The sequence below is a fragment of the Anomalospiza imberbis genome, chromosome 2, assembly GCF_031753505.1.
Source record: "Anomalospiza imberbis isolate Cuckoo-Finch-1a 21T00152 chromosome 2, ASM3175350v1, whole genome shotgun sequence".
NCBI classification, from domain to species: Eukaryota; Metazoa; Chordata; class Aves; order Passeriformes; family Viduidae; genus Anomalospiza; species Anomalospiza imberbis.
Genome location: NC_089682.1, coordinates 78,934,892 through 78,961,538, shown reverse-complemented (window position 1 = coordinate 78,961,538; position 26,647 = coordinate 78,934,892). Strand labels below are relative to the sequence as shown.

The 26,647-nt window shown below is 43.3% G+C and overlaps 1 protein-coding gene across 1 annotated transcript in view; it reads left to right on the top strand.

The window, feature by feature from the left end:
* Positions 1-9,625: 9,625 nt before the first annotated feature.
* Positions 9,626-26,647, top strand: part of ATP1A1 (ATPase Na+/K+ transporting subunit alpha 1) — a 179,126-nt gene continuing 162,104 nt past the window's right edge. The window contains exon 1 of the mRNA XM_068181971.1: positions 9,626-9,633. The gene's annotated coding sequence lies outside the window, so the exon portion shown is untranslated. The remainder of the gene's footprint in view (positions 9,634-26,647) is intronic.

Below are 26,647 nucleotides of genomic sequence, written 5' to 3'. Positions count from 1 at the left end.
TTTGGAGATCAGGATCTGAGCCATTCAATGTCACCCAAGATCCCATTCCATCAAATGACCATGATCCCAGACTTCAATGAGAAAATTGTGGAGGAACCTTCTCCAGCTCTTTTTTGACTGTGGCTCAGTGCTGGGGGCTTTGGCTTGCAGTGCTCCCCAAGGTGTAAGTCTGAGGCCTCAGCCCACAGAAGCTGCAGGTGATGGAATAAGTAGCTGGCTAAGGCTGCCACAGATAACAGCCAGGAAGCTGCTAATTCATGCAAGCCACCCTGCTCTGTGCTACAGATGCTGTCATCATATGGCTTGCTTTTTAGTTTTAATTTTCAGGAAAAGACCAAACAGTTGCTTCACAATGCTGTTCAGTTATGATGGACATTTTTGACACCTCGTAAAACACTGGTTACTGCCCCTGGGATTTGATTACCCCACTGCTCCACTACCAGATATGTTAAATCTAGAGGATCCCAGTTTGCCCTGGGCATGCCAGGCCTGGGGTGTCTTCCCAAACCTCTCTGCTGGGGCACTGCAAATCTTCTCACATCAACTGCAAGACACAGTGTGTAGTCTGTATCTTTAGCCTTAAAAAGCCAGTCAGAAATGCTGGAGCCAACAGCCTGGCTCTTCTTTAACCAAATAAAGCCCCAAAGCCCAGAAGCAAAGCCAAATTCTCACAGCAGAGAGCTCCCCTGTCTCTCACCACTCACACCTGGAGCAAGAGGCTGCTTTTGAGGGCTTAATATGCATGGAGCCAACTGGCCCAGGCATGGAAGTCACCTGAAACAATCAGAAATTGAGGGACAAAAGTGCATTTGATGGAAACTAAAAGTTCCCCTTTGATAAAGGAAGGATGACTATAGGTCCTTCTCAAGCTCTTTTTGTCTTTTCCCTCTGAAATAGCTCACAGCAAGTGGAGACCTGCATGTTGGCAATCAGTATGGTCCCAAAGGAAGCTGCATAGATGCAAAGCCACCTTATGATTTATATCTCCAAATACATACAGAGCCAGCCACAAGTCTATGCTTGGCCTCTTCACTAAGCAAGCACCTCACTGGCATCAAAGCAAGCTAAGATTCTCACTAAGAGGGAATCAAAGATGCCTTCAATGGCATGAACAGCATTAATTTGGCTTCTCCGTAAAAGGTGAAACTGAAACCTACAAGGTGCACCTGTTGAAGAGAAAGTGAATAGGAAGAACAGTGGCACAACAAAGGTCTCTGATCTGTACAATGGGCATCCAGGGGTATTGTATTGTTTTGTATTGTATTGTATTGGCCTTACTGCAGACTAAATCCAGGATAGTGAGCCTTGCAGCATAGGTGGACATGAATCTCCTGAAGGAGAATTTGGGATTTCATTTTGCCATGCTAGAGGGCTGTAAGGGAGTAATGAACATCTCTCCTTCTTTACCTGGCTTGAGATGTTGCCTGGCTGGAGGTACAGAAGGGTAAGTAGTTTACTGTGGACAGCACTGCAGCTCACACTGCTCCTTCCAGTCGACCTCTTAGGTTTAATGAGAATGAAAGGTGTCCAGAGAAAGCCTCAGTATGAACAAAGCCACACCCAACCTTTGTCGGGGCCATCTCACTGAAAAGCAAGATGAGAATCATTCTATTTTGACTTCCAGGGCTTGCTGACAAGCCAAGGACTTGCTGACAAAACCTTTTGATCTAGACTGCTCCCTAGGTAAGTCTTAACACAGAACTAATATTAGTTAATTAATTAATGATAGCCAATAAAAGTTGCCCACTCCTGTGAGACTTATTGTAAAGTGTAAGAGGCCACCAAACAATATCAAGTCATAGGTGCTACTGAATTTGTGACAGAGACTCACAACTCACGGTCTTTCAGGCTTCAGTGGGATCAGACTTTGTAAAGGCAAGATTCAGAAGAGGATTGTCTTCAGGATGTAGTACAAAGAGGCAAGACTGAAAACAGTGCTGCCATGTGATGGTATTTTATGAAAAGAGGGCACTTTCTTACTTGAACATCTCATATTCACGTTATACAATGATTGGAAGGTGATGTCATTTGTGAGAATAGTCTGGTTTGGTGTGTACCTCTGAAAGTCTAAAAGGGTGAAGGACTAACACCCTGAAGTGGCTATATGCCCATAGGAGATGTCCTCCTGGCCCAGAAAAGTACAACAAATGAAAGAATCCAACTGCTCTCTCCAGCGCTGGGCCACATATTAGATATTAGGTAATAATTTTTCACTTTCAGCTTGAACAAATCTCTCAGGTCCGGAGAGACATCAAACATGAGAACCCAGGATGCTGCTTTTATGGTGTTGCTTGTCAGAGCAGAGCTGCACTTCCATTACCTACATGTCCTCTGTCTGCCGAAAGGACAGCTTTCTAGGATGCTTGAGAACATCCATTCTCTTTTATAGCCTACGCCATTCACATTGCTGGCATATGCTGCCCATTGAAATAAATGGAGCTTGTCACTCTTGGATGTGTTCCTTGGAAATAAACGGTCAAACAAATTAGAACGCTGAGCCATGAAAATCCTTGTCCTTTTGAAAAATCTGTGCTGGATGTTGCTCATGGTTTCCTTAGACATTTGGGTGATATTTTTTGTTTTTCCATTGGTCATGTTTACTTTCTCTGAGGCTGTTTTAATAACAGGTCAGGAGCTTTGAGACTGCTGGCAGGAACAGCCTGCAACTGGGTAAGGGGGAAAAAAATAGTGCCCCATGAACAGAGGTTCATGGATGGTTCACCATGAACAGAGGTTCACCAGGTCTGGATGTGAGTTCACCCTGGCTGAGGTCTGCCAGTGCTTGTGGGACAGGCAGGACCTTCAGCTGCTCCACCACAAATATGAGTGTGACTTCCCTGGGAGTGGCTGCTATGTTTAAACCAGTAGTCTCCAGTTGAGATATATGGCTTTTGGACAAAATCCTATTCTTTTTTGTCTGTTTGCAGCTGTTGGGTTGTGTCTTTTGGTCTCCTCTTCCAGTCTTTTCCTTTGCTTGCTGGACTAGAGGAGACATGGCATTAAGATCCAGCTGCCACTGTAAAGAGCCAGGTCTGCTCATGAGGGTGGTCATGTCCCTTCACTGCCATGTTGTCTTGACCGCTCCAAAGATCGTCCTTGTGATGTCAGTGAGTATTCACAGCTCTCTTAAGAGAAGGGTATTTTGAGAAATGAAGAATGATGAGGAGTTTTTAAAGGCAGAAGGGACCACTGTGAACATCTCCCCGCAGGTTCAAGGCTACATGACTTGGCTCTTCATTTCCTTTATGAGCATTTTTCAGAAATAATACCCATTCATGGTTTAGACATTGATGGTGGTGGAGGATTCCCAATGATGCCTGGAAAGTTACTCCACCAGCTGTTTCTCCCCACTGTTGAAAACACTGATGTGAAAAATGAGTGTGCACACCTTCAGAATCCAGCTGTGGGATTTTCTTATATCTTGGCCCCTGGATTAAGTGTTCTCTTTTATTATGTTATCAAGTTTAGGTGGGATTTTGTAAACAGGTATATGCATGTGTGCTGTACTGCTGATATGCCTACATACACCAGTTATTAGCTTGCACTTTCTGGTCATGCAGAACATAGCTACAGTTATTGCTGCTGCTCAATTCAAATGTCTGGGAATTTTGGAAAAATGGGAAAATTCCACCTGGGCAAACATTTCAGACAGAAAGAGAAGACATGCCTGAGTAAACCCAGACATCTGTTGGTCCTTCGTAGGTCAGTATTCATTAGTAGTGGCCGTATCAATTCTGCAGCCTTCTTTTTGTTAAACTGAACAAGATTCAATGCCTTGTCATTATGCAGAAGAGACCAAGTCTGTTCTATTTCTAAGGTTGTTCTGATAATGGGATATTTTCTATTCTTCCTGTCCATCTTCCTAGACCAGAAATGTGATGCTTAGCATGCCAAGCTCTGAATGTAGAACAAGAAATGCTTACTGTGCTCTACAGTGTGTCTGTAAGACCCTAATGCAGCCTGGATGCTCCTGGAACAGATTTATTAGGAAATCATATCACAACCAAATTATGGAAAACACATGTGAAAACCTAAGAATGTCCACAGTGGGTTAGACCAAAGGTATCTTGTTTCCAGCATTACCAAAAGAGGGAAACCTGTAAGAATAACATAAATCTACAGTGATACTGCCCTCAAATAGTTCCCTGACATCCAGTTAATTAAAGTTCAATGCACTGGATGAATTTTCCTTTTCTGAATTTGTCAAACTGTGGTTTGAATGCATGTGACTTTTCAGCATCCATAATTTCCCATGGAAAGGACTTCTCTGTGAGCCATGTGATTTAGGTAAATTAATAAAGAGATGCTTGTAAACATATTTGCAAATAAAATAGCCAAGTTTGCTGAATTACTGTGGCTTCTATTGCTGATGAGCACATGAAGAGTAGCATTGAGTATGTGGGCAGTAGTGCCTTATGTTTTCAATGAATTAATTTGGTTGGAAGCATAAACAGTGGATGGATTAAAGCCAGTTAAGAAAAAGAGGAGGAATCTCATGTAGTCGGGGTAAGAGGAAGGAAGCAAGACCAAGACCTGTTCCTTGAAATTGATCACCTTTAATTGACCTGGGCCAGGGTCTGAAAGTGAGACCAGTCATGCACAAGCACACACAATCATTATATAGGTTGGAGTCATGTAAAGTGTCCATGTGGATCAAGCACTAAAGGAGTTAACAAAACAAGCCAGAAACAGAGGTGTGTTAACCTTTGCAAAGAACTCGATAGCAATCCCCACACATAAATGACTAGTGAGGAATGTGTAAATTAAGTAGGACAAATAGGAGGAACTTGGTGATTTTATACATGCCTGATGCACTAAATGGGGAGCGTGGGTTCATGTGGCTCCCAGACACACACAGCTGGCAGGCAGCAGTCAGTGAATTGAGGGGGAGGCAGATACCATGTGCTTTGCCACTGAGGACCTTACCTGTGCACATGTGTGTGACTGCTGGCTGCCAGGGTGAGGAAAGAAAAAGTAGATGTCAAGTCTAGCTGGCAGCCAATACATCTGTCTTCCGTCTTTCACTCACCCACAGTCGAGGTGGAACTTGGCTATTTTTAAATCTGATGTCTGTGTGTGTAGTCATGGGGAATGCTCTTTCCTATGAAAAACAAAAAAAAAAACAAAAACAAAAAAAAACCCCAAAAATATAGAAAAATAAAAAAATTAAGATTTTGCAGCCACCTGCATTCCATAAGCAGATGTTTCTCCCTCTATTGATGCCAAGCACCCCAGCCCACAGTCTTCCTTTCTTCATTTGGAAACAAAACTTGTAGAACAAAACCCACTGATCATTACTGGACTTCTTAGGCCAGTTGACCAGGGAAGAAAAGCTGCCATGCTTTTCTTACCTTACATGCAGGGTAAGAATGGCCTCACAGGAGGTACCATGTGCCCAGTTCGGTGTCTTTCCCCAGCCATGCCCAGTATCAGCATCTTCTGGAATGAGCAGGAAAGTTTTCATGAGCATGTGGAGTGTTCAAGACCATTTTATTTCTACTTGTATAGCTTAGGCCAGCTGTAACTGCCTTTATACTGGCTTCTGTAAGTTGTATGGTCATTCCTGGTAAAGGAGGAAAATTGATTTATTCCAAGAAGTCATTCAGACCTAACAATTTTTTTTTTCTATCAAAATGTTTCCAGGGAATACAATCAGGTGTCTGAAAAGCCATTTGTTTCCCACAGAGGCATACACCATATCCTAGGCTCCATCCTTGTGCAGGCTTAACATCCTCCAACAGCTGCTTCTCCCTCAACTTCCAGAGCTTTGTTTCTCCAATCCTGAGCATGTGGAGGGTGGTGTTGGGTCTTCTGTGTCTTCAATAATTTCCACTGACCACCTTCTCCATTTCACTGAGGCTCGGTAGCACTGGTGTCCTGATTTTTGAGATTCTCTTTGAACTTAAATCAGCTAGGTCACTAAATGCTGGATGTTCCTCTCCTTCTATTCCTACAGTTTTGAACTCTGTCTTCTGGTGTGGGCTCTAGAGTTAGTTTTGCATCCTTTTCTTGGACATGTTTCCTCATATCTTTCTCAATAAGAAGTTTGTCCATTGGACACTGTTATCCTTCCTGCCTGGACCCCCCATTTTCCCTTTTGTTTCCCCATGCTGTTATTTGTTATTGTTCATCATAAACTATTCTCAAACTACCTAGTTGGGTGGTCCCTTGTTTGAAGGGGAGAAGTCTTAATAAGAAGACTGGCTGGTGAGGACTCAATCCAAGTGAAGAACACAGCCTCCCTGAAGGATAAAATAACATCTGTTATCTTTTCAGGATTTCCTCATGAACTGAGACCATTTCTCTTTGTATCTATGACAATGCTTGATGCTTACAGGAGCTCCACTGAAACATCCTAGGGGAGTAAAGGAGTAACTCCTTATATATATATATATATATTTTTATATATATATATATATACACATATATATATACAAACTCGGGCACATTTGTAAGGCAGCTTCTTTAGATTCTTCTCAGGTTCCAGATTTTCTGCTCGTCTTCTCAAGAAAAGTCCACTTTAGGGCTTCAATTAAAGATGAAATAAAAAAAGCAAAGCAATTGCATGTCTAGGAAACTTCATGTTATAATTCACATTCTAATTTACTCCTTCTTCTGTGGCCTCTGTGTTCATGTCTGCAGGGTTAGTATGAGACATATCTGGTTAGGGAGTCTGGATTTTTTCTGGAGTCATGATTATGTAAAATTACAGCATCCCCTTAGAAAAGTGCTTCTAGCCCTCATGGTGTTGAGATGAATTTGAAACTGTGCCTGGAGAGTGTTAGACACAGAGAAATATGAATGTATATGAAGAGTACTGAGGTCAAAATTCTGTGAGATATGAAGTATCTTGCATCATTTTGATGGGGCACAATTTCATCATTCACAGTTACTGACAAGATTTTTAAGAAGACTAGAGTTGTAGTAGGATGCTGTAAAGCACTTGAAAGCCCATATGTCTTAGCAAGTATATGAATTTCTAGGAGGTAAAGAGTGCCTGATGTTGAAGGGTGTGGGATGGAAGATGTTACCATTTCTGCATATTGTACTTAAATGTTCAGTTCTGTGTAGCTCCACTTCAGCAGTCTTTCTCATCCCTGTCAGGGCTGTACCTGTTACCCCAAGAAACTCTCATTGAATGACTGGAAAGGGACTTTTTACCAGGGTGTGTAGTGACAGGACAAGGGGGAAATGGCTTCAAAATGAAAAAGGGTAAGTTTAGATTAGCTGTTGGGAAGGAATTCTTTACTCTGAGTGTGGTGAGGCACTGGCACAGGTTGCCTGGGGAAGTTGTGGATGCCCCATCCCTGTAAATGTTCAGGGTCAGGTTGGATGGGGCTTTGAGCAACCCGGTTCAGGGAAGGTGTTCCTGTCCCTGGTGGGGGCATTGGAACTAGGAGATCTTTTAGGTCCATTTGAACCCAAACCATTCTATGATTCTATGAGCCAATTCAAGCCTTTCTTCACCAAGACTCAGATGTCAGGAGCTTTTATGCAGAAGAACAGTCCCCTGCCTACCTCCATGAAGTGGCTTAGGATAGAGCAGTAACTAATGGTACTCTGCTAAACCAAATAAGCTCACACTCTCAGGTCTGCTGATGCTGTCATTCTCTGATTCCAGTGTTTGGAGAACATTCCCAAGGGAATTATTCCACAGATTGGTGGTAGCTATAGTCTCCATAGGGTCATTTACAATGGATGATATCTCTGAGTCCTTGGTTCCAGAAAAAATGAAACATCTGAGCTGGTTTTAGACTGTAAACACTCTTGCTTGCTATTGACCATAGTTTGCTTGTATTCAGGGTCCAGGTTTAGAGAAATAAACATTAGGCTGTCTTGAAATCCTTTTCTGGTTTTCTCAGGTAAGGTCTCTCCACTGCTCACTTTCTCCAGAGTTTCTTAGAATGAGGACTTAGTTGTGAGTTGTACCCCTATGTCTAGTCAGCATGAACTTCCTGACAACTGCTGCTCTGCAGTATGGAGCAGAAGCTAATGCAGTTTGATTCACCACTCGCTTAGGGTTGACAGATGAACTGGCCAGTCTTTTTGTGGCAGTTTAGGCTACTTTTATATCCAGCTGTCTGCCTCCTCCAACCAGCCACAAGTTATTGCCCCTGTGACAGAAAGTCTCAGCAGCTCCAGTTCATCATCTGGTGTCTCAGTGCTTTTAAGCTAATGCATCAAACTTCGCCAAGGCAGAGTCACAGGAGGATGCACATTCCCATCTGCCAGTTCTGCAAAGGGAGTAATGGGAGGAGGGTCACCAGGAAGTTCTTAAACTGCTACTGTGGGGCTCATCAAAGCTCATCTGTCAGAGCACTAGAGTGAATCAAGTTACTGGTAATTGAGATCAGTATCACTGCTCTGTGCCTGAGCAGACTGCAGCTTGCAGGGTATGGACGCTCCAGCCCAGCCCTAGGTTCTTAGAGCCTTAGGTCCTAAAAGGAAAAGTCTTTGTGTTTTTTGATGGATTCAAGATTTCATGACCATATCCATATTTTATATGCTATAGCTGGAAAATGAGTACGCTGTTCATTCAGAGCTTGTCATCTCAAGGAAAATTACAAGATGGGTCACAGAAGGAAGCAAATTATGGACTGCAGCTAATAAATGGCCATTTACTAGGGCTGCAAAGACTCAGGAGATGGAGGGTCTTCTAAGGCTGCAGTTTCACAAGCAAAATTAACATTGCTGCATGAAGCTTGACAAGTATATTCAGGCTCTTTATGAAAATCCCTCAAGAGAAAATAGATCTCCCTTTTTGTGAAATGGGGGAGCATGAGCAGGGAGCTGGGGAGGAGAGAAAGATTAAAGTCTACAGGTTGAGTCAGGCAAGGCTTGGTTTTGTCCCTGCTCAGAAAGTTTGGAGGGAGGCTACTTTAAGGAATGTAGTCTGGCTCTGGAAGCATGCCTTCCCAAAAAGCTCAGCCTGGCTCATGGTCCATTTGCAGGAAAGCAGGAGGTGGGCCTGCACCCGCTGTAAGCTTAAAGCAGGGGCACCAGTGTGGCAGCTGGCTCCGGTCCCTCTTATGGCTGCTTGGGCATTTCCCTGTGACATATCCCTATAAAACCCAGAGGCATCCCAGAGCCTCAGCAGAGACTGAGACTTTGCCATGGTGCAGACATTGGTGCTGGGCTCCCCCTCACCAGCTGGACTGCTCTTCCAGCAGCCAGGAAAAGCAATCATTGGCAAAGGTAATGAGATGGAGTCAGGCACACTATGTAAATACTGTTTGGGCTACATTCATAATCCGACACCATGAGCCACATTTCCATGAGAGAGACAGTCTGGTCCCCTTGGATAATTTTAATCATTTCTGACGTGAAGACTTCTTCTCCTATTTCATGACTTATTTCCCCAGTATCATTTAAATATATTAAAACACTGTTAGTGTAGAAAGTAGGCATCATGTTAGCATAATATCTAATCAGAACTAGTCTGCCTGTCCCCCCAGGGTTTATTTATTTATTTATTTAGTGTCTGTTTGTGCTGTTTTCTTGTTAGATTGGAAAGCCCTTCCTTGACATACTCATTTGTTCTGCTGTGTAATAGAATAGGATCCTTCAGAGCTGCTGACATCTTCTTTATTTTTGAGATCTGCAACTCTCAGCCCACAAAGCAACAATGATAATAATAGCAATAATAATAATCATAGTGCTAGGAATCCTGAGAAGTGAAGTTAAACATGAAGAGGAGAAGACAAAAAATGGATGAGGAGAAGACTGGGTTGGCAAAGAATGTTTCGATCACTGGGAGTGTATTTTTATCAGCCCTGATTCTCCACTGAGTCACTCATGCTTTATGATTGCACACTGCCCTGTGGACTGCAATTAATTTCTTTGTGACTTGCAATATTGCAAGGGAGAGGGGATCAGGCACCATGGTGTGTGTGATCAGGACACTTGTTCATGGGTATATTCAGCTCTGCTCTCACTCAAGTACATTGCTTTGATTTCTCAATGGCATTGCGGTATTGATTTTGAAGGGAATTAGTTTCTTCAGAGCTCCTGAAGATCTGGCCACTGTGATTTCTCAGGGACTTAGTCAGCCTCCTCCCCCACAACTTTATCCTCACATGTCACAGCTGAAATAATTGGCATTGCACTGTATCAAACTGGCAGGATGCAGTCCTGAAGGCTGAGGGGAATCAAATCCAGAGCAAGCCTTGACAAAAAGCTGCATGAGGAAGAGAGTTGTTGGGCTAAGCACTGTCTGAAATAGGCCTGGTAGCCATGATGGTCCACTCCAGGTTATCTTGTCTGAATCCTGCTCTGTACAGGGCTTTTTACTAAGGAGAGGAGACTGTACTGCAAGGAGGCAAATGATAAGAAAAGGTATGAAAAGGAAGGAAAGAAGAAAGGAGTAGGAAAAGAGGAAGGAGAAATTACTTTAAAAAAAGGAAAAAATGAAAAAAGAAGATTCTTAGCGGTAAGGTCAGGTCATGTTGAGCTTTGAGCATCCTAGAGGATGGTGAACGTATTTGAGTGTGTTAATCTAAGTGGTTGCCACACCATCCCCTAATGTAATTATTCACATTTAGGAATTCTGCATGATTTTTGACTTGAGATGGAAACAAAACTTAGGACTTGGGGTATTGAAAAGTTAGGTTCTAAAGACAAGTTTCAAGGCTGATTCAATAGTTGTGGCTAGTCAATAGGAAGACAAACCTATTGCTTGAAACTGGTGAATTTACCTCATCCTGAGCAGCTGAAGCGAGTGGCTCTATTGCTCTTTAGCCTAAGGCCTTCTGTAGTAAAAACAGGGTGGATGAGCAAGTACAGGCACCTAAAGAAGTCTAAATAGCTTTATTAGCAAAGGCACAAAACCACCCAGGCCCAGAAGCAAAACTCAGGCTCCAGCATTTGTTGCCTTCCACCTTTAAGAAGGACAGTCTGGGCTAAAGACTCTCACTAATAATGGTTTTACCAAGTCTCACTTCTTCTGGCCCAGAGCTTGGGTGTCCTCAGGACCCCCAGTGCACACAATTACTAGCACTGGTGGCATTATTTTTTACACCAGACATATGCGTGACAGCTTGCAAATATTGCTAGGGTCATCCTTCTGCTGAGTTCCTTATGAATATGACATGCAGGCATAAGGTAAAACAAAACAGGAAATGGGCTTATAAAACTAGAGATGGAAAAGATGTATGAGGTCCTGTCTGCTCCTTTTTTCTCCTATAATATGCTTATAAAGGATCGTACCTCTCTTACTGTTTTGCCTGGTTTTAAATACTCTAGCCACAGGATTTCTGTGTCCCATGGAAGGCTTTTCCATCTACCAGCAGCCCTCATATGCTCAGAAGGTGCTTCAGGAGACCTTCTCCAGCTCTTCACCCTGTGTCAGATGCACAGAGGATATGCATGTTCTACAGCTTGTCTGATTTCCCACTATTTGAGCTACATCAAGCTGTGGCATCCCTCAGACACTTAGAAGCATTTTAGTTCCGTTCCATTCCATTCCATTCCATTCCATTCATTAATTTTCTTTCAGGAAGCATAGGAATCTAATGGATTCTTATACTTCTCATGAGTGACACTGTGCCACCAAGCTGTATGGGCCAGCAGAGTCCTTCACTGGCATCAGACTGTGCTCACCACTCTTTCACACATCGTGATTCAGGCCTGTTGGAGTGGCCACAGGCTCACTGGCAGCCTCTGTCTTTAAAGGACACATTTTCCTTCTGCTATGTCCTGTATGCCTTCTTGTTTTGCTTCTTAATGCAGTCCCACAATACTTTCCTTTCTCTTGTGAATAATCACTGTCTCTGCTCCCTGCTGGTTGCTGCCAAGAGCTCCTTGTCTCATTCTCTTTCCTCAAAATAGAACTGTTCTTCCCAAATGTAGGGTTCTTTCTGTTGTTCCTCAGTTTCTCCTTGTAGTTTGCTCTTGTGTCTGTGGAAATCAGGCATATAAAATTAGTTCACTAGGCAAAAAGGCCATTTTGGAGATAATGAAATTGTATCTGTGCTTGTACTCCTTAGTGAGGCAATGCTTTTGAGTTTGAGAGCCAGAGGATGAAGTAATAATACTTTTCTTGCCTTGTTGGTTAAATAAGACTTAGAAAAGCTCTGAGAAATTTGAATATGCCAGTGGTTCTTGGCATTGGAGAGGCTGGAGTGGGCCTCAGTCTCTTGAGGCAGGTGGGCTAAGTGTGCAGACAGAAAATGAGCTGTAAAATCAGGATGCAAATTTATGGCAAAACCTTGAGTTCAGCTGAAGTGGAAAAAAAAAAGAGAAAAAAGTAAAAAGAAATAAAAGTGGAAAGTATACTACCTCCACTGAAGGGAGGAGAAGCCTTATGGCTTGGCTGGCTGATAGGACTCTTGGAAATGAGGGCAGGTGATAACAGGCTGTAGGGAAGTACTTTCTTGTGAGAGAAATCTGCTACCTTTCCCAGTTTAACCAATGGGAAAATATTATCTAAAGAGCAAGAACAGAGAGCTCTGTTTGATGAGGGCCATAATGCGTGTCATTTCAAGAAGAATCCTCACAAGCACTGTTAATTACCTATCCAAGCAAAGTGGCTCGTATTTTTATATCTGATTGTAATAAAATTAATCTCAGATCTTAATATCTAAATAAAAGTGTCATTTATCTCCCACAGCAGCTAAGGCTAGAGAATTTATGGATGTATAGGAGCTCTGAAGATAAGGCCCTATTTGTTTCCGTGTGTCTTTATTTTAGGGAACTTAACTATGGCCACCCAAAACAAGATATTCTGTGCTCTGTTCCTATGGATATGATCATGTAATCCACAGCAATTTAGCCAAAACAGAGAAATCAACTACTCAGAATTTCTCTCAGACACCAAACATGCCAGTTTTCTTGTACTCCTGTGTCACCTCATTATGGGATATTGATTTCCATTACCATGTATTTCAGAAAATTCCCTGGGTAATGCTCTGGTGATTTGCTCCAAACAGGGCACCTCAGTAATCTTTTGGCAGGCAGGAGAAACTGTCAAGCAAAACCCTGTCTACCCAACTGACCAAATTCAGCCCACTGCACAGTTCCTATTCCTCTTGCAAAATCTCTGAGGTGGAATTGAGCCAGTTTTCATATTTGTTCACTAATCAAGTGAGATTCAGGATCATTTGCTTAAAAATGCTGTATCACAAGTTGCCACCTCTTGGTGTGATAGCCCAGTGAGAAAACACTGCAGTAATGATGTTGCCCTCCAGCCCTGAGGATAACAAATACCCAGTTCTGCTGGGAGATAGATGCATTGGTAATTAGCAAATGTTTGAACATGCTGCGCCCTGCCAGCTTATACCCAACCTGATGCTACGCTTCCCATTTATGTTTTACATCTATCCTTGCTGCTGGTGAGGAGCCCTTAAGCATCTCTTACTGTATGATCAATGTCAGTAAAGCAGTGGTACTTCTCTTAAGCTACATCAGTTGACACAATATGGGAGAGGTAGTGGAGAGCTAGGAAGTTTGATATGAGCTCCTGGTGGACTATTAACAGAACCAGAACCATCAATTCTATCATAGGTTTTTGATTTGTTATCCCAGAAAAAAATGTCATGGGAGCTGGCCATGAGTACCAAACTTGTTTAAACACCAAACACTATTCAAACTCTTGCAGGAGAACAGAAAGACTGAAAAGTAGACAGAGACACTGATGTTTAGAGGGGTTGTCATTCTGGTCATATAATGTCATAGAACATTCTGCTTTTAATGGAGTAAACAGAACAAATTTTATCTGAAACAATACTCGCCTTTAGACATGACATTGCTCTAACAGTCCTGGAACTCAGCTCTTTCTGCATGCGTGATCCGGTTTCTGTTAATTTCAACAATCCCACACATGATAGCTGGACTCTTAGCTTTCTTAGGGCAATTTTGTCCCTCAGCTAGTGACACTAATCCAGTGTCACTGCCTTACACTCAGAGAGATGCAGTACACTCCTGGTGAATTACTAAGGTTCAGAGGAATAACTAGTGTGGTCAGGGGGATTACGTTAGACCTTATCAGACTGCCATGTGATGACTTGTTATGTTGCATTTTCAGTTTCTTCATTGCAAATCAGAGCAACTTTATTGTTGCAGAAATATTCTGTGTGACTTTTCACAGGGGTGGTTGAGAATAGGAAATGACTTTGTGCCTTCATCTTCCTTGAAGGCATCTAGAAAAAAATACTTTCAGAGCTGTAGTTCATCATCTCCAGCATCTTCTTGGCTTTCTGATTTGCTTCCTTTCTATGCTTCCTTGAGGATAGGTAAATAAACCTTTCTTTTAAAAGGACTTATTTGGAGAAGAAACCAGGAAATCTGACATTTCTGAAAATAAGGATTTGAGCTGCAGGCCATCTTCAGGATTTGCAGAACTATTCTGTGAATTTGGTAATGCTCATGGCTATTTTTCTTCACTGAAGTTTGGATTGTTGTGTCAACTAGAGTAAAGGTCAATCTATGAAGTAACGTTAGATATCAGTCGGGTCAATATCCTGTTTCGAATGTTCCACAAAACTCCAGGAAAGAGAGATCATGCACATGACTAATTTTTATGGAGCGTGAATACAGATCTGGTCCTCTCTACCCACTCCTTAAAGTAGAGGCAGATTAACACCTTCTTGAGAGCTGGTCTCAAAGAAGCCCCACTTCAGACAACCATCAGTCCTCTGCCCTCTCCTGCCTCCCCCAACATCAGACAGGTACCATATTTAGGAAAGGATGATTTTCATTTCACTATTTAAACCAGATATGGTTAACTTCAGGTGCTGGCAGTTACCAAATTTTCAAGTTGTCCACTGCTCCTGAGAGCAATTTTCAAGGTCACTTGAGTCCCCATGTTTTGAAGATGAAGCATTTTCCTCACCTGACAATGTCCTCACAATGAAGGTATCATCCTCACTATTCTTGACAAGCATCCTGGGAAGGGATCCCTAGGGACCAAATCCCATTTGCTGAGATGTGAATTCATGTGTGTCTGTAAAAGAATGATTGAAGGGATAAAGATGAGCTATTTAGCAGGAGTCTTGGTGCCATTGACACACCTGGAGTGGGATTTTTCACTGTTAACTTCTTATGTCCCCACTTCATCTGAGATAGTTCCTTCCAGCTCCCTTTACACTCACTGGAGAAAGGAAGACACGATGATGGTGTGACACATCTTGCCTATTTTAGATTATGGTGGTAGAGGGAGGTGAAATACTCACCAGAAGGACCTATTTCTCCCCAGTAAGAGTAGTTCAGACTGATGACTGGAGATGCTAAAGCACTGACCACATAAATCCCACCCCCAGCTTCCAAAAGAGGCCCATGCAAATCACATACATAGGTCTGGCTTTCTCCTGAGCTGAGATTCTGCACCTTGCACTTTCACACTCGGCCTATTCATTTTCAAATCAGTTCATACTGAAAAGGAATTTCCACTTCTTCTACAGCTGACAGCAGCAGAAAAAATGGACACCTTTGCTGTAAGATTTCAGAGAGGCTCTAACCTGTCTCATTTTGGTATCTCCCTACCAAAGTGATGGTACAAACACCAATTTTTTTTTTTTTTGAGACACTGTTGGGATCTTAATCTGATCCTTCGTCCTACAATTCCAAGACCCTTTAGTGATTTCTTCGGTTATTTGGCATTTTCACAGGGGCCTTGGAGAGACACAGTTTTTGTAAGCGCTGTACAGACAGAGGAGTTCCTGCTGTGAGGGATTTCAGCAGTTTTGCTTGTGCCAGTCACCTCCAGGCTAGTGAGAATGTCCAGACAATGCAGAGGTCCTCAGAGGTAAGCTGCAGGTGAGGCAGCTCTGTGGCTCCATCTCTCACATCCCCATAGGATGTCCAGAGGGTAGCTGCAATCCTCTTGGTGGCATGGAGCTGGTGCTGGAGTTCTCAGATTGTACCCACTCTGGCCTGGGGAGGGGTGAGAAGCTCTGATTTCTGTTTAGAGCCCTTCTCACATCCTTACAGAGAGACCTTGTTTGGCCTGACTGATTGCGAGGAGGGGTCAGCTGTTGCAGGGGCAGAAGTGCGCAAAGGCACATTTACCACACTTATGTGGGCTTTCCCTTGGATTTGACCCGGTGTTTTTATACTTCTATTCCTTGATCTCTCTCAGCAACAATCTCCACCCTCAGAATAAGACAGACTTGCAGGCAGTGTAAATGACTGCTGCTCCACCCAAGGCAGTCCCCCAGAAATCACAGCAGCTGCGGACCCTCTTTTCACCTCTCCCTCTTTCCTTTCTTTCTCCTGATCTCTTCACTTCTTTGTCTCCCTCCTCCCCACTTTTTCTGTCTTTGTTTTTTTTACCCTGTTCCCTCATGATCTCCCTCTGCCTGTGTCTCTCTGTCCCTCTCCCCGGCTTGCTCTCTCTGGAGACAGGTCTAGTGGCCTGGTTGCCATCTGCTGCCTGGGTTGTTTTTTGTGTGAGTGCGTGCGCGTATGCGCGCGCGGGTGCACGTGGGGCTTTTTTTATGAGGTTGAGATCAGATGGCATCTAATCGATCGTCATGGTCTCCATGGTTACCTGGGTGACAGAGTAGTTGGGAGAGACACATACTCCAGCCTGGGGCTGTCAGACCATTCCTGAGAGAAATAATAAAAAAAAAATTAAAAAGAAAGGGAAAAAAAAGAATAAAAGAAAGAATAAAAATCAAAGCTCTTCCATCACATTTTACACATTTACATCTTCCTCAGATCCAGGAAAATGTAGCCTGCACTTCTGTTTTACATCGTCACCCTTTGACTTGGCTCGAGGAGGAACAAAGCAGACTTGTTTTTCTTTCTGCATGGCACAGGCACAAAAGTGAACCACATCTTTGTGAGAAGCTTCCCTTTCCCCTTCTGCTTCTCTGAAAGGTTTGAATTTTTACCTTTTTTTTTATCCCCCCCCCCAGTCACTGTTGTAACCATAATGATTATTTTTAGTCTTCTAAATTGGTTAGTCTTTTGAATTGACTAAAGGCAATTTCTCAGGTATTCTGGGGAAAGAATTACAGTTTATTAATATGAGCAGTATCTTTTTCTCCCTGGCCTCAGCCCCTAACACTAGACCATCTTCAGCTCTTTTTGTAAAAGATCAGTCAATCTGTATATTATTTTATGTTTGAAAGCAAGTGAAGTGTGATCCTAAGGATGAATTATGGAATTAGGTGAGTTTCTTGTCTTTAAAAGCAGATTGAGTTGGGCATGGCAACATCTCTGAACATGGCAATTAGTGTGTCAGGAGCACGGAAACTAAAACCACACAGCGCACAATATGAACCTGCATGAATCGGGAAGGAAAAGGATATTGCTGCATTTCAAACAATCCCATTGTGGCAGACACTCCTCAATGATCCAAGAATTTCACAAAGTTTGCTTATAGTGCACCACCCAGGCACACCCTGTCTGGTTCCCTGATAGCCATATTCTGCCTGGTCCAACACAAATTTGTGCTTGATTTGACCTCAGCATGGCCCCCAAAAGGCAATCAGGTTACATCTTCTGTTGTCTGGCTGCAGCCAAGGTGTAAGTGCTCATCAAAGCTCACCCATTGCAGTGGTGGGGCAGCTGCTGCCTGGCCATGTTCCTGCTCAGGGTAGCACACAGGGCTTTGGAAATGGCAAATGTAAACACAGGCAAATGGAGATGATAGCAGCAATGAGCACGGTTGTGATGGGCTGAGAGGCTGGTGACCCATCAGAGTTCTCCAGAGATCCTGAAGAGCTGACTTAATGCTGACAACTATGAAATGCATCAGATCAGAACACCTCTGGACAAACAAAGATTTGAGAGCTGGATATGCATTTACTTTTCTCTTCCCCCGTTTTGAATTAAACTGACTTTTAGTTGAAGCCTGTGGTCTTGCTTTGCTTTTTTGCCTTCCTGGTAGAAGTACAAGGTGCCCAGTTTGGGTCGCTCAGTTCAGGCTGCAGATAGGCACTGAGGGTGGTATTAAGTTTTCTAAGGGATGTCATTGCAGGTGACATCCTATCCAGCATGCATGCACCACCCCCAAAAGGCACAGGTCTTTAACTGTGCTTATGTGTGATCCTTTGTTTAAAAAAAAAATCCATGATCATGCCTATTTGAATCCTGATTCTGCTCTCTCCCAGCAGCATAACATCCCTGCTTGTAACCAGCAGGGTGGGAAATCCTCTGCTCTTCAATATTCCCTAATGTTAAATAACATGGGCCTCCTAGATTTTCATACTGTACAAACACAAACTAATTAAAGTCGTACAAATACATCCTAGGCAGAGAATGAGAATCTGCTCACTTGAGGGAAGACCGCTGGCTTCCACATCCCAGGGAAAGCTCCCTCACAGTTTACATTGTTCTTTTTGCAGGGATAATTTATGGTAAAGCCAGTTTCCACTGAAACAGCAGACGTGCACAGAGAGGGGAAAAAATGTAAACACAACAGCATCTTTGTGAATGCAGCAAGGTGGTGGTGCCTGCCTCTGCATGCTCCATAATATATTAATACACATTGGCTGGCCAATCCCGCTGGAGCATTCAATCATGCCACATTATAATAGAATTTAATGGAGTTGACAGCTAAGACCTAGTTGCTGGAGACATGTGAAAGACCTTTGCAATGAGGATAACAATTAATAAAGGAAAGCGCCATAGATTTTTGGAGAACCTCATAAAAAAGTAAAATATCGACATTGATCACAGCATGCAAGGATATTAGACACGTAAATCGAGCTATTGCCTTTATTTATTTATTTGCACATCTTTAATATTATAGGCACAGGTTTCCCCAAGGCCAAAATGCAATTTCTCTCTCCATTTCTCAGCAGGAGCTTTTCATCTCCCTATTCACCAGGTTTTGAATTGCACATTTAATAAGCGATAAAGAATTCCTGTCTCTTTTCCTTGGGCTTTCAGCCCACAGTTTCTCCCTCCCTTCTGTCTTGTGATGGAAACAACAATCCCCTTTACCTGGCAGTAGGTTGTCTGGGGATGTGGGGGCGGTGTAAAAGGGGACTTGGAGCCCACAGGGAGTGTCTGGACTTCAATGTCTGCTGATGTGCTTTGTATGCCAGGTTGCACTGGGTACGGTAGAGAGTGCATAGGATCAACATAAAAAGAGGGAGAAAGAGTCTACAACACTGTAAACCAGCATTTCCCCGTCTGCCTCACCAGAAATTTTTGGTAGGAGGAATAGCTTATGTCTTCACTGCCTTCATCCCTGTCTGGGGAGAGACACTCTTCACCCTTCATAGGATATTGTAGTAATTTTAAAGAATCAATCCTGTGGGTAAACTGCACCTAGCTCAATCCTCTCCCTGATGGAGGTGGCAAAAATTTCATCAGCCATCAGCTGGGAGCATTGCTGGGCTTCCTCAGGCTCAAATCTCTCTGGATTTCCTTGGCTGTGTTCAGTTAACACACTTCTGAATCAGGGCTGGCTCCTCGCCTCAGAGAAATCCTGAACAGCATTTTTACAGTATTTAGGTGTGTACTGGTACCTGGTGGGATATTTAGAAACACACAGGCTCCTCACTGCCCAGAGGTGCTGCCCAAGCCCCTGATGCTCACAGTCCCTGCATCTGTAAATGTCCATGTAGCACCGGAGAGCTGCCCTTACAGAATGACAGGCTTCTGCTCCTTCTGGCTTCAACTGTACACAACTACAAGTCCACTCATCTCATTGGGCTTCCTTTTAACCTCCCCTGATGAACACCAAGGACAGGATCAGCCCCAAATGAACCCAAGCTTCTGGTAATGTAAAGGTCCAGCTTTCTTAAGTTAGAGTCAGTGGGATCCTTGTGGGATCCTTCCAACTCACGATTGCTTCATATGATTCTATGAGTCCAGCTGTGCGACCTCAGCTGCCCTGCAGCTTGGGGCATTGATCTCACATGAAAGCCTGTTGGAGGAGTCAGGAGAAAAACCGAGGGGTCAAATCCATCCCTGGTTTAGGACTCTAGAGGCTGATGGTTTAATAAAAGGGATGACTTTAGCATCATGTTTAGAAATTAAAAACAACTGAATGGGTACTTTGAATAGGCATGGTGTAATTGTAAAAAAGGGACTAAATAATTAAATACTTCCATTTTACAACCAGCTGCAGTAAGTTAATTTCTTGTCAAGTAAATCAACCTTGTTTTTCTTTCACTTACCTATGCACAGATGCACTTCCTCGGGACAGGTGACGTCTTGCTTGGAACAAAAGAGGCCATTTGTCCATAACACAGCAGCAGCGACTGTACCGTGTCATCTCATGCTCTTCTCCAGCAAATTGAGTTTGTCAGTGCTCAGCCACGCAGCTGAGTGGATTGCTGCATGATGCCTCACCTCTCCTGGGAGAGAGAAGTTGGCATAAGCCATATCGTAATGGGATCCAGGAACAAAGAAGCGTGAATGAAGTGCTAATTGCATTCATAAAGACATTAACAAAGGAATTAAAATGGCAGAAGCTTCCTTTCCCCCTCAAGGTTCATATAAACAACCAAAAATATATCAATAATCACTAAGGTTTACACTACTTTGAAGGGATTATACAGAGATAGGGCATCAGGGCTTGGAAAGACAATTTCAGTGGTGTTTTTTATGGGATTCTGTATCAGAGATGAGACACTTCACTGCTTCTGTTTATCCAAATTTGTTCTTTTCTTTCTGTCTTTTCTCTAGTCCTTATGCTCCCTTCAAAGAACAGGAAGACTGCTCATTTTCCCCTGAAACATTTAATATGCTGTAAAAATAATGACATAATATAAAAACCTGTAAATTTTCCTAAAAGTTCCCCAAAACAAAATGATCTCAGAAGTTTGGCCAATGGCACAATGGAAGTTTCTTCTATAAAATGGCCTGAAACATCCTGCCTGGGTTTTTAATGTCATTCAGTTCTGCTTACCTTTCCATGGAAAAGGGAAAAAAAAGTAATGCTTTCTGCTTTTTTCTCAGTCAGTTTCTACATTATTTAATCCTTCCATTACCATACTCTAGCACTCTGTTCTTATTTGCATGCTACTACTGAGAAAAAACATTTCTTGTTAGAATTCTCTCCAATCAATGAGGTCTTTTTCCCTCCATGAGAATAGTACTATCAGCCTTAAACATGGAAAGAGCTCATTTCACAGATCCTAAATTCTGAGGCTACTTTAAATCACTTGTATCAGCAAAATGATAGCTCTTGATTTTTCAACTATTTAGTTGTATTTATCACACCTCTCCAACTCCTGCACTCACCTCCTTTCCACCTGCTGATGTGGGTGTTGTGCTACTGACAGCTACATATAAAGTCAGCTAAACAGCTTGTTCTGTTCACTAATCTTCAATCACTCATAACTATCTAAAATATTTGTTCTGGAGGCTGCAGTCTGCTGGTTTCTTATGACCACTCAAGGGTGAATTTCTCTAGGAAAGTTGAGTCCAAGCCATTCAGCAGTTCTGTAGAAGGAAACACTTCTTTCAGCTCAGTACTGAGGCTGAAGTGCCTGAAGAGGCACCATGCATGGAGAAGAGGACCCTGAACCAACACAGTTGTCAGCCCTGTGTCTCTATGTTTGCTCCATCCCCAGCTAAGACTCAGGACTTGTGAGTGCCAGGATTGGTGTTTCCAGCTCTGGAGGGCAGAAGACAGGGAGAATTAGGGAGCACATCCAGGGAGATGAGATGGGATATGCCAAACACCTGAAGGAATGAAGCTCAGACAGTCATGCATGTGGGAGGTGTGTGGGAGCATGGGAATGGGGTCCAGGATGGGGTTATGCACCTGCCTAATACCCCAGCCCCTTTAAAGGATCTGAACCATTCAGGGAAGTATCCTTGTTTCAAAAGCATATCTCTTTCCATGGTGTGCACAGTTCTTTCCATGAAAGACAGATTTGGGGTCTTAGGACAATGAGTACTATTGGAGCTCAAGCACAAACAATGGTGGAATAGTTGGTATTAAATCCTAATTCTGAGGTGGATTTAAAGCCTGTAGACCCTCCCACACTAACATGACATCTCCCACTCCTCACTTCCCCATCTTTGCTTCCCTTCTTTACTCCCGGACGCAAAAAAATCCCTCAGAAATATACTCATAGCCCATCCTTTCTCCTTTGCCCCCATCCCCCTGTCATCTCTCCTGTCCCCCACAAGGTCCTGCCAACACCTCCATGGAACCTCCACTTGCAGTGCTCTCCTGGCACCTACTCTACTGCATTAAGAGCTCCTGAGGTCATGTGCTAAAAGCATAATGGAAGGAGTGAGAAAAAGAGTTGGTGATAGGATGAAGAATGAGAAATGCTCCCACATTAAATGCAAAAACTGAAATTAAAGCAATTTTCCGCATTACAGACAGCTACAGGAAAACTGGTTACCAGTTAGCAGCAGCAGGAGTTTTCGGGAGGTGCTGGGAGTCAGGATGGGGCTCAGCTATTCTTCTCATGTCAGTATCCCCAATTCAGGAAGGAAACATACCCCTGGCTGTGACTTCAGTGCAGGTGAATGGAGTGCAGGGGCAGCGTCAGCCCAAGTCTTGTTTCTGAATAAATGAAATGTGTATCTTCCATGTTTTCAGCTGGGAGGGAGAAGCCTATCTCAGGAGTGATGGCAGGTGCTGCTGAGCTATTTCCATTTTCCAGCTCTGCAACCTCAGGAACCTCTTTAATCCAAACCACCCACCAAGCTCCATTCACTGGCCCTGAAGATCAGCCAGTGGATTTGGATTCATTTTTAAGGCTGTCTTTAATTTTTTTGAAGTATCTTGCTGGCGGATTTTTGGTCTCACCTGTGACTCAAGAAGAGATTTGCAAATCTCATTCTCACATTTTCAGCCATTTAAAGGGGCACATCACACCAAGAATTTAGGTTCTGCTTTCAATAGAGGAAACACAGGGGTAAAGGTATATGAAAAGAAAACCAGGAGGTACAGAAATGCTTTGACAGATTTGTTAGAGATGAAAACATACTTTATTTGATTTCTGCATTCCCTGGGGCAGTGAGGGGAGCCCATATGCAATTGCATTGAACTAAAGTATGAAAATCAGAGAGCGAATTTGACAAGAAGCTCCACCAAACCCACCCAGAAGCTCAGTGAAGTGCAAAATGTAAAGCTAACAGAGGAAAGAGTGGTGTAGCTCAGGGGCAGGATTTCGGTTACCGTGTGCTAAGGCATTGGTAACAGGAATGGAGATAAGAAAATACACAGAAGGTACAACCCAGTGTGATCTTACTTGAGGGTTATGCTCCACAGTGTTGACAGCTATTGAAAGATGTCAAAGGAAGACAGTAATTTCTTAGTCACTCATACAATTTTTTAGTCAATCATGCAATTTTTTAGTCAATTCTCACAAGGAAATATGCACACATGGACATGTGTGTGCTGCTACTGTCCAAGCGCCTTTTGGTGTCTCGCTTTCTGAAATGCTTTCAATTAGGGTTTGGAAGCGGTTGACTCAGTCAGCCTATGTGACACTTGCCAAAGACAAAATTAGTTTCAGTCATTGATGTTTTCCTTCCAAAAAAACCAAAGCATCACTCTGCCCTTCTCTCTTTCCCCTTTATTGTGGGAGACTGTTTCTCAGGTAGGTGTTTAGTTGATTTTTAATTTCATGGAAACTTCATCTGCAAATTCGTTAGAAACTCTTTAGTAAAGCAGCCTAGTAAAACAGATGATTAATATTGGTAAGCTCCTCATTTGCATATTAATTAGTCTCTGTACTCAACTAATTAAAACAGGCCTGCCTGTTTGTAGACTTTCTGAATTCCAGATTGTTGCTATTGCTCCCATGTAAGTGCATTTAGTGCAGCTAAGGCAGGCCATTGATATTACAAACAAGGCACCCCAAGCAGCAGTAGCAATATTTTAAGGCATTTAAGTCTATAAGGGAAGTACTTTCAGTGTTTTCTTAAAAAAAAAAAAAACGAAACCAAAAACAAGACTGATGCTTGAAATGGCAGGATGTAATGACTAAGCAGTGCTTCTACTTCCCCGTTATGCTCTCACAGACCAGGACAATTCCAGAAACCAGACAAATACAAGGCCAGAGAGAGAACAGTACTGCAGGGCACAAAGAAAATCAGTTTTCAGGCTGAGCTGCCCTTAAGCCTCGCAATATTCACTTTTCTCCAGAGATGCAGCCTAAAATTAAGCTCAGGCTGATGAATCAAGACACAAAAATTCGAGGTTAATTCTGACCTGCATTGCTCTGGCAGAATTCTGTTCAGTCCTCCAAGGCCAGGGATGGAACTGGGGCTTGGAGTCCTTGCATGTCAGCTGGATTTGCCCTTGCAAGCCTAGTTCATGGCCCCATGTGCTCTACAGAGATGCTTTATAGGTAAAGAGCTGCATTTTCCCCATCCCACATTTCCCTGCTGGATGTGTGGATAGAACAACAAAGAAATTCCCCTGTTGATTCCCTGCCTTCAAGCTTTAGCACACCAAATGCAGCCCTCACATCAGCGACAAAGTTGTCCTCCAACCCAGAGCCAGACACTGCTGCCCTCTCCAACAGGATCCTGCCTCCTCCTCCCTTTGCCTGCCTTGAGTACACACCATTTCCTCCTCTGCCATCCAGGCCAACAGGCAGCCCCCTCCTGTTTCTCAGCCAACACACCTGCTGGTGGCCATGACACTCCTCTGTCTTCCTACTACCCCTTCTAACTCCTCCTGCTGTTCTTGCTTCTGCACCTCGTCTCTTTATCTTCTTCACCTTCTTGTGCACCTGCTTTTTGTTCCTCCCAGCTGTTAGCATTCCCCACTTTGCTATCCCCACAGTCATGCTGGACTCCTGTAGAACTTCAGGGACTGAGGATAAAACACTCAGGGCTGAGAGGCACTTTATGATATATATTTACTGTCATAAAATATTTTGCATGGCAGTGACAAGTAGGTTTTCTCAAACTGTCTGTGCACTGAGACTTTTCCTCACCCTAGCTGCCAATAGCAGTTTGACAGGTTTTATTATACTCCATTATTCACAACAAGCCAGGTCGCTGTGCCATATGCTGTCCAGTCCTGCTAAAGCTAACCATGTGCCCATGTTGGCTGCAAACCAAGCCTGGTTAAAACCTGCTCCTTTTTTGCATGCTATTTGTTTTGAAAGAATTGGAGACGGGCTTCATGTCAGATGTTCCAGTGTGTCTTATCACACACTTTGCTCACCCTCAGCAGCCTAAACACCAAAACAATTGGAAAATCAGGGATCCTCCTATGGTTTGGACCTGGGGTTCTTCTAGAAACGTGCTTTTCTGGAGCTGATGGAGTATAAGGCAGGAAAAGAGCCTTAAATGTCTCTGGGGCTGCTGGCAGTGTGTTCAGCTTGGAGTGCAGCTTTAGAAATGGCTTCATGCACTGCTTAGTAGGACCCACAGCAAAGAAAAGTGCAATGTTTCTAAGACTAAACCTGTGCTTCACCAACAACAGCTGTTTTAGAGGCATTGCAGTTACAGCAATCATTGTGTCTGTATGTGGCTGGACAGACTTCCTACTGCATTCTCCAACGCCCAGTCTGCTCCAAGCCTGTACTCACAGCTCCATGGCCCACACAACTTGCTGCTCCTTGCTTTTTAGCTGCTTTTGTTGGTCTGTTTTGTTTGAATGTTTGCTGCCTTGCCAAACCCTGCAGTTACCAACACACAGACCCATCTAGAAGAACATTTATTGCTGTCTCTGCAATCTGCCAGACTTTGGATCCCTCTCCTACTCATTGTTTGCACTGTTCCTGTTCTCAGATGGATGTTTTCCTTCATCTTGCTGCATCCATTTAGCTGATCCTTCTTGCTGTTCCCACAGCCTTTTCTTCCCAACTCCCTATCAAGTAAGCTGATGGCAGAGGCTACTTACAAGTGCACCCATTTCTGGACATGGCTCTTGTCTCTTTTGGTGTGCTGTCTGCTGGTTTTCTTACATTGCCTTTGATGGTGTTCTCTGTTTTGGGAAATGAGCAAAGTGGTGCATTCCTTTCACCCTGCTCCATGTCCATCACCATCCTGTGATTTCTCTGATCACAATTACCAGGGACCCTTGTGGGGAGTGGCACTGTGAGGACCAAACAGAGGTGTTATCTGCCCAACACTGTGCACGTAATGTCACTGTGATGGTACATGTGAATCATGGTGGCAGCCTCAGGCTGGAAACTGTGTCTCCCATTATCCCCAGTGAAGGCAGACTTAGGTCTGTACTGATGACACAAAGTATGTTTGATTTAATTATATACCCAGATTTGCACTTGAAACCGAGTGTGAGGCCTGATTCTTGCATCTTCTCATAAGGTTCTTGATTTCCATCACATCCTTAATGTATCTCAGTTTCTATGAGTACAGCCATTTGCAGAAATTATAATTTTTATGCTGTGTATGAATATGAATTGTAACAGACTGCATACTTCATTTTTGTTATACAGTGAGGGATCTTTTTGCCACTGTCTTTTTCTCTTCATGTTGTCAGAAAACATCTATAGATGTTCTTCATTGTTTTCTGGCTTTATAGTCAAGGCCAGCAAAACTCTCAGCTTCATTAGCCTCACAGGTGGCACAAAGGGGTTGCTATCTAACTTTATCTTAGTGTTGAAGGGCTTTCACCTTCTTGAAGTATTTTGGTACAGAGATCCAAGATATAAGATCTACAATAACCTCTTCGTCCTCACATATGACAAGGATGTTCTGGCATTCCACCATGATCCCATACAATAAGCTGAGTACCAGCATCTCACACAGCCTTTGTTAGGCTGTCTGCCACCGGCCCAAGTTAAGCTCTGGGCACAGA